The 14,339-nt window shown below is 39.8% G+C and overlaps 1 long non-coding RNA gene across 4 annotated transcripts in view; it reads left to right on the forward strand.

Annotated features, from left to right (window-relative positions):
• The window catches only part of LOC121657979, a 43,442-nt gene extending 29,529 nt beyond the window's left edge, over positions 1-13,913 (forward strand). For 3 of the 4 annotated variants that reach the window (XR_006013812.1, XR_006013810.1, XR_006013811.1), the window contains one exon: positions 4,072-4,661. This is a non-coding gene — a long non-coding RNA (uncharacterized LOC121657979). Of the gene's footprint in view, positions 1-4,071; positions 4,662-8,922 lie in introns of those variants that run through there. The other variant, XR_006013809.1, reaches the window with a different exon arrangement.
• The last annotated feature ends 426 nt before the right edge of the window (positions 13,914-14,339 follow it).

A 14,339-nucleotide genomic window follows, 5' to 3' on the forward strand; every position in this document is an offset into this window, starting at 1 on the left:
TAACTAGTTCCTCTGGTGCTTTGCATCATGGAGACACTCTGGAAAGAATATCTGCAATTTTAAATCTTAGTAGTGTAAATATGATACAGCTGAAAGTAGAAAATATACACAGATGAGAAGGGAAACACTAGTAGTCGGGGGAACATTCATACTTTAGGGATCCAACTCATGTAACTAAATCAAAAGACTGATTTCCTTAGGCCATTTGCGCAGCTTATACAGAGACTCCTTCAGAGGACATTTTGTGGTGTTTCAGGAGTTCCTTCAACCAAATCGCTCCCAAGGAGCCTCTCTATTTACTGTAGGGTAGGATCTGTCTCCTACCTCCCACTCTTGCTTACTTTAGACATTTGAAAATAGGTAATGTGTATATAACTACTTATCACACATTTTGCTCATAGGGGCTGTAGGGGCATGTTAGTAAGCTGAATTTCAGAGAAAGCTTTGAACAACAGTAATGCAGTATATTTTCAAATATTTAAGGGAGTTTCCATAATGTGTAAGGTGTAAGACAGGAAAATGCACAAGAGGTTTGTTTGAAAATATACCATGTGGGTGTGAGAGGAGCTGGAAACAGGACTCCTGACACTGAATGGCAGGTGGGAGATAGGAAGGAAAGAGATACAAGAAGCATCCCTGAATTTTATTTTTTTATCAGTAGAAAGTGGAGAGTTTTAAAAGTGTTTTAGCCAAACAGAACATATTAATCAAGTTAGACAGTATGATCTAATGGTCTTTTCAGATTTATGTTTTATGAAGATTGGCCCAGCTTCAAACATGAGCAAACCACAGCTGTCTTCCTGACAATGATTAAGGAGCAGTAGGTGTGGTGGTGATAAGGAAGGATGGGCCTTGAAGGTGAAGACAAGTGGTAGATGCTGCAGAAGTAGTCAGGGGGAGCTGTGGAGACAGTGATGTGTTCTCCAAGTGATTAACTAGGAAAAAGGTCTTGGCAGCACTTTTCTGAGTGAATGTGTGTGGTATTAGGCTGTGTTTCTCAAAAAGCAGAGAGAAAAAATGTTGCTGAATCAAGAAGCAGAGAGCAAAATCTTGCTGGATCAAAACATGATGATGATGATTAACCTGATTGAATACTTTAGCTGATTCGGAGGATTAAGAAAAATACCATCTTGGAAATGTTGCAATGAAAGTATCTGCAAATTATGAATATGAATCTTGGGATTTGGAGTATCTTTGGGATCTAAGGTGATGCTAGAGTTATATGTCTGAACAATAGGCAGGATGATGGTGTAGCTGTGCAGCTTTGTGTGTGTGTCACCAACAGTTAAGTCATTCATAGGAAAACTGTAAAGATCTGTCCTCAAATATAATTTTATTATTTATTATTTGACGTTCTTCACTCCTACAACTGCTTCCCACACAATATTGCTTAGAATATTTCCCCACCTGCCACAAAGGACTGGACATTAATTGTTGAGTTTGATTTGTAATGGCACAGTGGGGTGCCTAGCGTGAAAAGATGTATTTAGCTTTTGTGGGAAGGCACTGATCTTTTAATTTGGTGTTTAGTAATACTGAATGCAGATACAGTAATTTCCTTACAATTAAATTATGAAGTCAAGCCTTCTAATAACAATACTCCATAGTATTTCAGTAATAATTAATTGATTCTGTTCCTTATTCTGATTCTGCCTGATGATAGAAGAGTTCCCCCAAGAGAAGGAAGCTTTCAGTTCGCTTGAGAATTTTATAGCCGGGTCGCATACCAGCCACAGTCATCTTTTCCTTCCCCCTTCAGCCTGTACTGGAACTCACAGGTTGAGAAAGGACAGAGGAAATACATCTGCTCTTGGCTAGCTTTCCAGTGGTATGTAGTTGTATGGGCATGGTAGCAAACAGGTGTGAATTAGAATTGTTTCTAGGCTTTTGTCACTTAAACCAGAGATGAGGCAGCTTTGGTATCAAGGAGGCATAACCTGAAGAAAAAAATCCAAACAACTGTTTAATTTTTTTTCTTATTGCTTTTTAATAGATTTCCACCAGGTGTGGAAACCTAAACTGTTAATGTATGTGTGCAAGAGCAAGAAAGGTTGTCTTAGGTGTCGAGTAGTTAGGTGTCCAGATTAAAAAGATAAAGCTTGTAGTATGCTTCAGGAAGAGAAATTAAAACCTGCCTTTCCCCAGAAACGTAACTCTGGCAAGGAATTTGATATTAATGGCCCATCAATTGTTTCAGGTTATTTGGAGAAAGAGCAGTGATAGTCAGATAAGGCAGTAAATTACTCTTTGATTGCTAAAAATTGGTGAAATCATAAATTCATTGAGCAAATGTACCCCACTGGCACACTGGGCCCTGGGACTGGGACCTCTGCCTGTATGCAGCAAGGCTGAGCCCTGCAGGTTGCATCTTCCCCCCAAGCCCCAGCATGCCTACAGAGTGACCCCAGGTTTGAGGCTGTAACACTCTGGAGATAAAATAACCAAAATCTGACACCACGTTTGAAGTCCAGTGTTGTAGATTCTTTACCGTGTGCCAGTTTCAGACATACATGTGGGATAGAACTGGGAATTCAACATTAAGATGGAAATGAAGATTTTGATATCTATACTGAGCTAACACCAATTCTAAGAAGACAAACCCATCTCCTTTCTTCACAAATTTTGGAAATCTCATCTGCCTTGCATATCTATGAGTTTCCTTATATATGAGTTCTAAGTAAAGTCACTGTCTCATCTTGGCAAAAATGGCTTCCTAATGTCCATGTGCATGGAAAACTTTGTATATAATGTTATTTTTTCCCATCTAGAAATAATAGCAGTTTGAGTCCTTATCTCTCCATGAGTGCTATAGGCAAATCAATGTCTCAGTGAATTTAAGGTGTTCGTGTCCTCGTGTATCTTGAGGTAATTTTTAAACTTATTGATTTTTTTTTTTCTATAAAGGATCTTGCTGCATCTTAAGCCATCCTGTAGGAGAAACAAAAGTAATCAGAGATTGTTGATTGTCTTGAACATTTTTTTGGGTAGAAGATGTATTTATATTGATTTGTCTGGTTACATGCCAATCTCTGAAGGTGTAACTTTGCTCTAGTAATGGGAAGAATGGTATCCTACTCCTGAACAACCTCATTCTATCTTTGATCTGGCTGTCTCAAAGAGGTCATGCTATTGAAGGTACAAGGTGCAGTGACATTTATAGGCACAGTGAAGTGGCCATTATAGCCTCTCAAGCTGAGAGAGAGCCATGGGAATGTCATAGCTGGAGAGGAAGCATGGACCCCTTCCTGGGGTGGATGATAAGTGCTGGTGTGGAAGCTTGGATGACACAGCACTCCACAGTGTAGCCTGTGATTCCATATGCTTGTGCCACCACAAATCTGATATTCCTGTAGTGTCTTCACTGCTGCTGTCACACATTCCTGCTGTGTTAAAGTTTATATTTCAGTGGGCAAACCTCATTATGAGATAGGCTTTTTTTTTTTTTTTTTGCTACAATCTATTTTCTCATTAGCAGTTGTATGATACTAGGTGCATGCTACCATGGGGCTTCACTGAAACCTTAAGGAGACGCACTGCCAAGCTAGAACTTCTCACAACCTTCAGATAGGCATAACAGTGACACTTCTTATAGAAATATTATTACTTTCTATCAGTTTTACAGTGTTTTAAAATACAGGGAGAATATCTCATTTTAACTTTATCCATCGTGTTACTAAGAGGCTGAAAATGTACATGTCTAGAAATGAAGAGCTGATGAAGATAAATACATCACCTTTATTGATTTTAGACCACTCTCTTTTATTAAAAATAATAAAAAAAATTGCATATAACAACAAAAAAGCAGCAGCACACAGGAGGTGAGCAAACACACTGCAGGTACTTGTGTTTGCCTGATGGGGAATGTGCTGTGATCAATTAATGCTCTATAAATCTCTTGGTGTAAGATATCACTGTAGCCTTTGCTGTAGCTGCAGTATTTTATGGTAAAGATATAGATCTTGTCATGGTCTAGGCACTCAGATTATTTTTCTGTGATTAGTTTGGCATCTCTTTAATTAGAGCTGTGTGCTGTGTTACCTAATTTCATCCTTTTTCTCTTTACCTATTTAGGTCCTAATCCTGCAACTGGATTTGTTGAAATGGATCTTGATAGCCTGAGAGCCTGACGAAGTTCATGGGACTCTATATGGCTGCAAGTTCTCACTCTGAAGATCTGATTGTAGGCCTGAACCTAAATTTCTATTTTGTTCCCCTGTCTATTTGCTTCTAAATGATGAAAATTATCTTTTAAAATGGTGTTGTCTTTCAGTCTCATGCACTGCACATCCACTTTAGTAGTGTTCAGACGCCGTGTGCTTGGGATGTTGTCAGACATTGTTAAAATATTTCTCTTCTGTTGTGTGCCTAAACCTCATGATTGCTCTGATTATTGTGTTACATTTTTACATTTAGTGGCTTTCCACCTAAAATGGAGATCATCGTCGGTGTTTTCAATCATCGTGGTATTTCTCTTAACTCAGATTTTTAAATCAGAGTAACTGTTGAAACTGTTCAGGTTCTTTTTAAAGATGCAGATTCGTTTATTTCTTGCTGGACACAAAGTATAATATTTTATTTTGCTAACTTGGTAGCCTAGTATTACTGAAAGCTTTCAATATGATGATACCCTGATGTAATAAAAGAAGTAGGAAAAGACATTACCTTTTACTAGCTCTCCTGTTGCTTTTCTATTCCTGTGGCTGTAGTTACACAACGTACAACTGAGAGTGAAGATATTTTTATTTTTTGTGAGCCGGTGAATATCTTTTGTTGACAATGTGTGCTGTTCCCTGTCCTATTCCATATGACCATGTTGCAGTTTCACTGAATAGTAAAGTTATAGCCCTGATAAAAGCTGGAAAGGACTTTCCAAAATCACGTTAAAAATAGAGTTTGAGAGGAAAAATAGATGTGTTCTATTTCTATACATGTTAGTATTTATAGGGTATATTTTTGTAAAGCAAGTATGTATTTTTAAAGCAGTATATGATAATTAACAGATTAAAAGATTCAAAACTTCCTTTATATATAGAGAATCAGAAAAACTTCTTTGTTTTTGTAGGCTTATTACAATGATATTAAGGAGCTTCACGGTATTTGATGAATTTTTGCATATTCCCAGAACAACAGAAAAGCACCACTGTCCTGTTTGACCAAGGAGAAAACTGAGCCACTCGTTTAGTCACTAGTAAAATCAATGCTATTAATTGGATTCTCCTGCCTTTTAACCTTGTGCCTCTGGCTCCATTTTTCCCTCAAGAGCTGAACCTTCCATTATCATCATCTGCTTTGCATTTCTACGTAAAAGGCCCAAGGTGTTTCTGTTTGGACTGGAAGACAAGGTTGGTTGGCCATCTGCCAAGGTGCGTGGTCTGACTCGCTCCTTGCTCGCGGGGGCTGCTGGTGAAGGCAGAGGCAGAACTGAGCATTCTGTGTGGCATTCAACTGCCTTAACCACATGCCCATCGCTCTCTTCCTGTAGTTGTCTGTCTTGTTCTCGCCAAAACTCCTAGAGACAACACATTTACCAACCTATAAATAATCTAATTTGATGCACAGCCCTGATTCATTTCCTGAGCTGTGTCCTGCACACATGGGGCGGCCGCGGTCCCGTGGAAAAATTCAGCAGAGTGCACGAGGCCAAATATTGAGCCTGTTAAGTGTTTAAACTTTGCAATGAAACAGTGTTCCTTTAATGTCACTTACTATAGCTATAACTTGAAGTATTTTTAACAAGGAACAAGAGAAAAATGAAAGCTTTTAGAACTGGTTGTAACCGATTCCCTGTCTAGCACGTGAACGTGACTATCCAGCTCAGTGAAACACAGAACATCAGCCAGTGGGAGGAGGCTGGCCACCTCCAGGGAGAAAGGGAAGGAAGAAGGCTGGGTCCTTAACACCATGGGTATACCCAGTTTGCTTCCAAGTCTAAGGGACTATTTGTGGAGCGTTGACCCCAGTTCTTTAGCTTTTGTGTTCTCTTCAGCATTCCCACCCCATAAAATTAGCTCTTCCATAGCTTCTCAGTGCAGTAGACATTGGGGGTGTTGCCACAGTCTTCTAATAATCTAAATGAAGAAACAGAAATCAAAGGCAGGATTTTCTCCTATGTTTTCCTGTTGAAAAATAAGAGGAGATGCTCCCAGTTCTCTCCACAATGAAGTTCAGGGGCTATCCTTCTGATCCTTGATCTCACAAATAGATGGCAAAAACTTTAATAATAGAAAATGCTGCTCTTGGCTTACCCCTTTAATCTTCTTCCTGGTCAAACTGTAGTGGCCTACTGTGTTTGCAAGCTACCAAGGGTGGTGTGTAGGCTCCAGTGCCAGAGCAATTGTGTTGGGAACACAAGCTCATCTTGTTATCTTTTATATTAGAATTCGGTAGCATATTAGGTTTTTTTCAGAGAAATCTTGCCAGACCATGGGCTGAGTTTCAGTTTTTGTTAATGTCTACTTTATCTATGGATGGTGCTTGAAATTGGTCACCAAGCCTAGTGATTTGCTATGAGGAAAACAAAACAATCTCATACTTGGCTTTTGCATGTTTTTCTCTGGGATATGCATTCTTTTCTCACAAGTAATGCAGCAAGTTCCTGTACAAAGAACTGGTGGGAATACTGTTAGGGAAAATTTGGTCAACCCATTCACTGAAATTCATAAAAATCAAAGTACTTGCAAAAGTACATCAGTTTCACTGGCATTTTATTGCAAAGTAAAAATGAAAACCCTGATTTTAACACTGATTTTGGTTTTTTTTTTAAATAAGGATCAGTTTTCAACATTCCATAGCTGTAGAGAAATTGTGGGAACAGGATGAAACAGTCTTGATACGCAGAATCACCTTAAGTCTGTATCTCAACTCAACACTTTGTATCATGAAACCATGGCCTGAAACCGCTGCCTGTCATATCAGATAATATTATCACTGATTTACTATGTTACTTCATCTTACATGCTTTTTGTAACCTTTTGGCAGGGATCAGTGGTTTTTTTTCTATGTTTTGGGTGTCTTCTTTTGGCTTTGGGGTTGCATTTTTTTTTTGTTTGTTTGGGGTTTTTTGTTTTGTTCTTTTTTGCCAGCACCTAATAGAACCCTGATCCATGAGGGCTTCCAGGTACCAGGATAATACAGGTAGTAATCATGCCTGCTGCTAAAAATTTTCTACCTTATTTCATTTGCATTTTGTTTGCCTTCAGCTTCCAGCCATTGATTCTTGTTATGCCTTCTCTGATGGATTAAAGAGCTCTTTAGGACTCACTATTTTCTCCCCAGGACAGTGCTTTTACCATGTAATTAAGTTACTTCTCAATATTATTTTTTTTTGTTGTTTGTTTGTTTTAAGAAAAAGCTAAACAGATTGAGCTTTTTAGGGTTCTCATTATTTTTTCCACATTCTTGGATGATTTTTGTGGCTCTTTTCTGTCCATAAAACTGTGTGTTACTAGTCATATACATAGAAGTAAAATTACTTCTCTAGGTACACTTGTGTTAGTATGGCTAGAAATTTTACAAGGTCAGGTAAAAAAACCCTACCTAATATGACTTCTACACATCTGAGTGTAGTTATTAGAGGACAGAAAAGGATGGATGATTTTTAAAACATGTAAATGTTTTTAAGTGATCCACAAATCAGCAAGAGTGGGTGTACAGGAGGGATGCAGAAATTATTTATGTTGAGGTTTTCAAGGAGCTAGAAGTGAAAATAAAAATAATAATTTTAGTTGTAAAGCACAATAATACATCAAAACTTAAATGCTGTGTTTAGCATAGTACTACATACTTGCAGAAATTTTGTAGGATTGAATGAAAAATGTTTGTTATTAACACACTGTTGTGGGTCACTGGAAGTAGAGACTGTGAGTGAATGTGAATATATATATCCCTTGCATCCATTTAATTCTATAAGTAGCCACTTGCTTGTATTTGGAAACCCAAGAACAGTTATGTGATCTGTTATGCTGTAATAGAAGAAATAACATAGTATTAGCAATTCATTTTGTAATAAAAGTCATCACTATTAAGTCATATAAAAGTTCAAACAATCAAAACCCACAGCTTCAAAGAGGCTCTTGAAAGTTTTACTGCTTCAGTATTTCTTTCCAAAGGAATTGGTATTTATTTTGATTGGCATCCATACTTTAGGACAAGGTTAAGTTAAATTTACACGAAGGAGACTAATCAGATGCCTGTCGGGTCAAAACATCTCAGCCTAACCAATGACATTCATGCATATCATACATATCAGCATCTGAATTGAACCTGCACTCCCAGCCCCACACTTACCCCTCCTGGAAACCATCAGATTTTCATTCAATTCAACTACAGACTGTTTCAACTCTTGGTGCTGCGCATTAGTTTAATGTGAGTTTGTCTGATGTTGTGTCTGACAAAACTTTGAGGTCACAACATTGACTTTCTGTCCAAACAGATTTTGGGTTTTGACTTGGAAAAGAATGCATCTTTCCATTGTGGCAGCATTCCCCCTGTGAAATTCAGGGCATATTCCACACAGGTCTTCATTTGTTTCAGCAGAATGAAAGTTCATGGAAACATGGTAAATTAAGAAGAAATGAGATTTAAAGGAATGCAAAAGACTTAGAATCCTCTAAAAGTCGTGGAAAAGAAGTAAAGGCAAACAAGATCTGAATAGAAAGCCAAATGACATCTAGTTAAGAAAGTACTAAGCTGTATAGATTTAGACTACAAGCTTGTGTGTGTTAATGAAGACGTTATTACTAAGCTTTTGGTAACACTGGGTGACTTGGTGTAGAAGTTGTCCCTCTGCAATGATGAGCTCACAGAGCCCTTTTCAAAACAACCACCTGCTGTTGGAAAAGACAAGAGAAGTGGGCATTCCCTTGAATATTTTTGGTACCACAGGCTTAGTCAATGTAAAGTATGTGATTTCTTATATCCTAGGTCGCCTCTGTTTCTTCTGAGTCTCAGAAATCCTGGAATAGAACCGTTAAATAAAAGGAGATGACATCACTGGGAAAGAAGATGGTAGAAGAAACAGGATGACTATGATAGAAGCTGGAGATGGTCTCTGTGAGAATGCTAGCATGACTTCATTTCTCTGAACAGCCATTTAAGAGGCAATCCTCCTTTCTGAACCAGTAATAAATTGGGATGGCTGCGTGTAATGGTAGGTGTTCGACCAATGCAGCACCCAGTGCAGTGCATACTGGGAAACTATTCTGGAAGTAGGGGGAGGGGGGGCTGGCTAGAAAATTACTTTACCATTAAATAATGGTACTGATGACTATTTGGTGAGCAGGTACAGCTGCCAGAATGCATTTTTCAGCCTATCTTTGCACAGGAGTGTGGACAAAAGAGGAGAAGAAAAAGGAGGCAGAAAGGAGAGAGATTGAGAAAGGATAAGAGTTTTTTGAGGCTGCTTCTGCTCTTCCAGGATATGTTCTTTGCCCTCCCTAGTGAGTGGTATACAGTGATGACTTGTAGTACTTGTAATCTTCCTTGAGCTTCCAACTCTCCTTGGGAAGTTAGCAAGTTTATGAAGTTCCTGAGTATGTGGATAAGTCCTCAAATGAATGAGAAACACTTCATTGTGTTGTAAGGGATGAGACAGACACTACTCAGTGACACCCATGTACACTTGGCTGTATTCAGCAAAAGGGTAAGACTGTCCTGTCAAACTATGCAAGTTCCCTTTTTGAAGCTGTGAGCAAATGGTTGTTTCCTCCAGCAGTTCCTGTAACTGCTTGTACGCAGTCTACATCGCGGTAGGTCCTGTGTAGTTACTAGCTAGATGTGTGATGCATCCTGTTTCTTTGGATATCGACATCCCATAAATTCACATCATGAGTTTGTGGAAATAAGACTGTGCTAGGGTTTCTAGTATCAGGGACTGTTTGCATTAAGGTGTCATCTTCATATCCATAAGCAGATGGTTTAGTCTGTGCTGCAGTCCCATATAAAGGAGCAGAGTACAGGTCACATGATATCTCTGTATTGATTTTTTTCAGAAAACATGTAGATAAGGGAATAGTAGCTCTGTCCCAGCACTATAACTAGCTCTAGGAACCTTTCCAATTTGACATGGAGCACTGAGGTCTGTCTGAAAGAGTCCTGGCTGTGAGAGAGCAGATCTTGTTAAATCTTCTGGGCTGGATACAATAGGAAGGAAGGGATTCTCAGGTATTTTTCATCACCTTAGGCCTGGTTGGATTCTGCCTGTTCAGGTGGAGAAGTCTAACAGTGGTGTCACCATCAGAAGCTTACCTGCCTCTAGTGAGTATTAACACCTTTAGAGCAGTGTCTGTGAAGATGGACAGCAGCATTCTGGGTTTATTAGAAGCAGCTGATAACTCTTATCTCAGTGGTAGGCTCGAGTGTACAATGCATAAATGATCTGGAGATTTTGGAGGGGACTGAATATTTGATGCTGTGTTTCCAGAAAGTTGAAGAGATAAGTGGATGTTGCACTGCATGTTGTGTTCTCAGCAAAGCAAGCATCTCAGCAGGTCAGCGATTTCAGAAATAGTGCAGTCCTGAAAGAACATTTTTTAACTCCTTTTTGCTGTTGAAGCTGAACGCAGTTCCATCTGTCTGAAACTGCACATTGAGAGCTTCACAGAGGCACTTAAAGAAGTTATGTACTTATGCGTAAGGAATAAGATGCTAAAGGAAACGTATTTCGTAAATCTATTAACCTTACCATAAAATTGTTACTTTCTATACACATAGTCACTGTAAAAAATGTTCATGGTATACTGATCAGCAGAGGAAAAGTCTATACTGCTGTATCTTCACCATCTTTGCCCGCTTTCTGAGCTGAACAGTGTGGCTATATGCTTTTGCTATGAAAATCTGTTTGCTTGATACTTTGCCGTACATCTGTTAATTCCACAAAAAGTGTACAAATTTTCACATTATCCATTTTGTGGATAAAAGCACTGTGTAAGTACTGACCCTGATTTAAGAATGTATCAGCTCTAGGAATGATGGAATTGTCTTCAGGGCTCACATGTCAACAAAAATCAGCTGGTTCACACGTGAAGCTTGGCGAGGAAAACGCTGCAGTAGTTCCAGTGCCATCCCTGCTCCCTGCCTACCTCTCCCAGACCGCTGCCTTTAGTCAGCTGAGGTTACCTTGCCTGTGTGCCACTGCCCCACAGTTACCACTTACACACACACCTGGGTCAGCCAGCCACTCATCCATGGGGAGCGGACAAACAGCCTTCTGAAACCCTGCTCACTGATGGAAGAGGGACAGCAACATATGCAGATTACTTGACACACTGTGAGCAAATCCAGATGGAAAGGTAAAGTAAAGCAAGTTCCATTCATTGGTACTGTTTGCAGACATGCTGATTCCTTTGAATAGAGTCTTTCTCTTCCAGAAATGATTTTAAGGAAATACTTAAAGTGTATCTCCCAATGATTTCAAATAAGACACCAGAGGAAAAGATTGGCTGCAAGTCTGCATCTAATAAGCAACTGAGAATTGTGTTCATCTGGGCTGTGCACAGGCTGGCACTGCAGCCTCAGGAAAAGGGCAAATATGGCCAGGGCTTTTTTTCAAATACGCTGTGAAAACCCTCCCTGCTGTAGGGCTGGAAGTGTTTGAAAGCAACAGTGACAATCTACATTACCAGCAGCTCCATCAGAAATACACGTGCCCAGGTGCCCTGTCTCTGCAGATAATTTGCTCTCGTTTTGAGCTGAAAATGTAACTTTTTTGTTGAGAAAGGCTTTCAGATCTTGTTAAAAATAGCCTAATAGTAGCTTTGGATTTGACTGACAAGCTAGTTGTTACTATGCCATTTTCACTGTAATAGTCTAGTAACTTTGACCCAAAGAAACAATGATCTCATTCCTTGGGAGGGAGGACAGAGTGACAAAATCTGGAGGTCCTGTGACGACACTGAATCTCTTTGTTGTCAAAGCAAGCTGTGAAATCATCTGCTTTCCTGCCAAACCCTCTGGGGAGTAAGCAGTGTCCTTCACAGAATACACATTTTGCAGGAGAAGATGGGGGCACTGAAGAACCATCTTCCTGCCCCATGGAAGGTGCGCTGCCCCACACCCTGTGACTTTTGGAATTGATGCAAGTGTGCTTTCCCACCTCTATCAGCAACCACAGCACTAAAGTGGGCAGAAACTTTCTAAGGTTCTTTATATACTGTGGCTTCGTCAAAAATTCTACTGGAGTAGTGTCACCAATGTGTTTCACAGTTATTTTGGGAATGGGGGAGAACGAGATCTCTGCATCTCTCTCTGAGTCAGGCTCCACTGCCAACCAGATAGTCTGTACTTGTTGGGATTCTCCATCCTTGTTTGTGTTTGCTAGAAATCTTTGGTTGTGAGCTACATGGAGGATGATAAGAAGTGAGAGGAAAATTTTAATAGAACTTTTTTCATCATTCAGTTGGAACTTTTCTGTTCCTACTCAGCAAGACATTGTTAAGAAGAACAGTTCTGTCTTTGGAGAGGCCTTCCTCTGTTATCTCTAAAGAAAACTGGAGAAAAAAAGGATGCTTTAAAAAAAGGTTGATAATGTATAGCTGATGTTTCCATTCAAGTTCAGCTCGCTTTACATGGAAAAGGAGTTGGACCAAAAGGCTCCTTACAAAGATTTCTACTGGTTTCCAAGTAAGTAGCTACAAAGGGTATCCTAAAACCTGAAGTATTTAAAAACATGTATCTCATAGAAATCATTGTTTTACTCTTGCTTTGCAGTATGCCATCCAATCTGTGTGTCTTTTCCTAAAGTATACCCTAGTTTGCAAAACACCAAAATTACTAAACAGGGGTTTTGAAACTTCCTCTGCAGCTACATACTTTTTTTTCCTGGAGCAGTTGTACTGGGCTGTTGTGACCAAAATATTCTGTGGGCAAAGCTTATATGCAAGAAGTCAAAGGTGTCCTGTGTTATCCAAGTGATCTCAGTGACTGCACCTGTCTAGTGGAGTGTAATTTAAAACAGATTTGAACTTCAATGAGGTTTGCAGAAGAAGGCATGTTTGTGAAGTATTAGAAGGGATGTGGCACAGCATGAACAAGAGAAGAAACATATATTGCTTCCGTAAAAAACACTACTGTCTGCAACTGATGAGTAAATTCTTTTGTATTTCTGTCATCAAGGGTTGCAGAAGAAACCCACTGAAGATGCAAACCTGTACAGGCCTGAGCATCTAACTAGCAGAGATGAAGGAAAACCTTTACAGGAGTGTGTCACGTAATCAAATTCTCCTCATCACTTGCCTTTTACTGAAGTTTTGGCTCTAGACAACAGCAAGGAATAAAAGCAATCCTTTGCCTTCCTTTCAGGTCTAGTTTTCACAGAAGAAACCTTAAAGAAGTTCAGTATGTGCAAAGCTATTAGCTTCTGCACACTAAACCACATAAATACTAGTGATTTTTACATTTTCTTCTGTTCCATATAAAGGTTTAAAGTATAGGATGCAAATCAGAAAAAAAACCAAACCCCAAACAAATCCTTTCATTGAGACAGAAACACAAGTGTTCCTTACTGTTCATGTATTTTTGCATGATTTTAGGTAGCAGAATCACTGTCTTCATATGTCTACCAGCACTTCTTCACAAATGAGGCAGTTTTAGAATTAGGGTAATTATTTAAAAGGATCTTTGACTTCCATAAAGCACCATGCCTTGTGAAACAATTGCTATCCCTTCTGTGTCAGATCACAAACCCTTCCAAAACTTCATGGATAGATTTTGAGAGTTCATGATAATTAAGAAATTATCGAAATCAGCTATTTACACGCGAATATTTATGACCAGTTTAACTTAAGTTGTCTTAAGTTTCTGTTACTGCAGTAAGCATGCTTACACTGCCTTTCGGGGCAGAGCAGTGGTTTTGGATTTTTCACAGCAGCACTCTTCCCAGCGTTGTTTGCACCAATAAAGTAGATGTAATCAGCGAAGCTGATGCTAAGGGGTATTTCTCCTGTTCGCTAGTCCTGTAACAGCTTCCTCGTGCGGTGCAGGTGACAGTAAAATAGCAGGGAGAGGAGCAGCAGCGGAGGACAGGTGAGATGTGGCTCAGCGCGCCCCTGCACCGGGATGCTCGGGACGGCGCCGGGCCATCACTGTGCACGATTGCTGAGAACGTGGCGCGGGGGCGGGGAGAGGGGAGCTGCTCACCACTGCGGGCTGCTCCTTGTCACTCAGGAGGTAAAGGAGAAAGCCAGTATCTCCCGACTGGCGTTCATACAGGTGATGAAGCCATTTCTGGAAAAAGAAAGAAAAAAACCCAAAAACCAAAAAACGACCCACGAAACAACAAACAAAACAAACGCCCCCCAACCTCGGGTAAGGGGCAGAGCCGAACACGCCGCCGCGGCAGCGGA

The sequence above is a fragment of the Corvus kubaryi genome, unplaced genomic scaffold (assembly GCF_017639235.1).
Source record: "Corvus kubaryi isolate FWS band 111438036 unplaced genomic scaffold, C.kubaryi_AGA036_p1.0 split1-65, whole genome shotgun sequence".
In the NCBI taxonomy this organism is placed as follows: domain Eukaryota; kingdom Metazoa; phylum Chordata; class Aves; order Passeriformes; family Corvidae; genus Corvus; species Corvus kubaryi.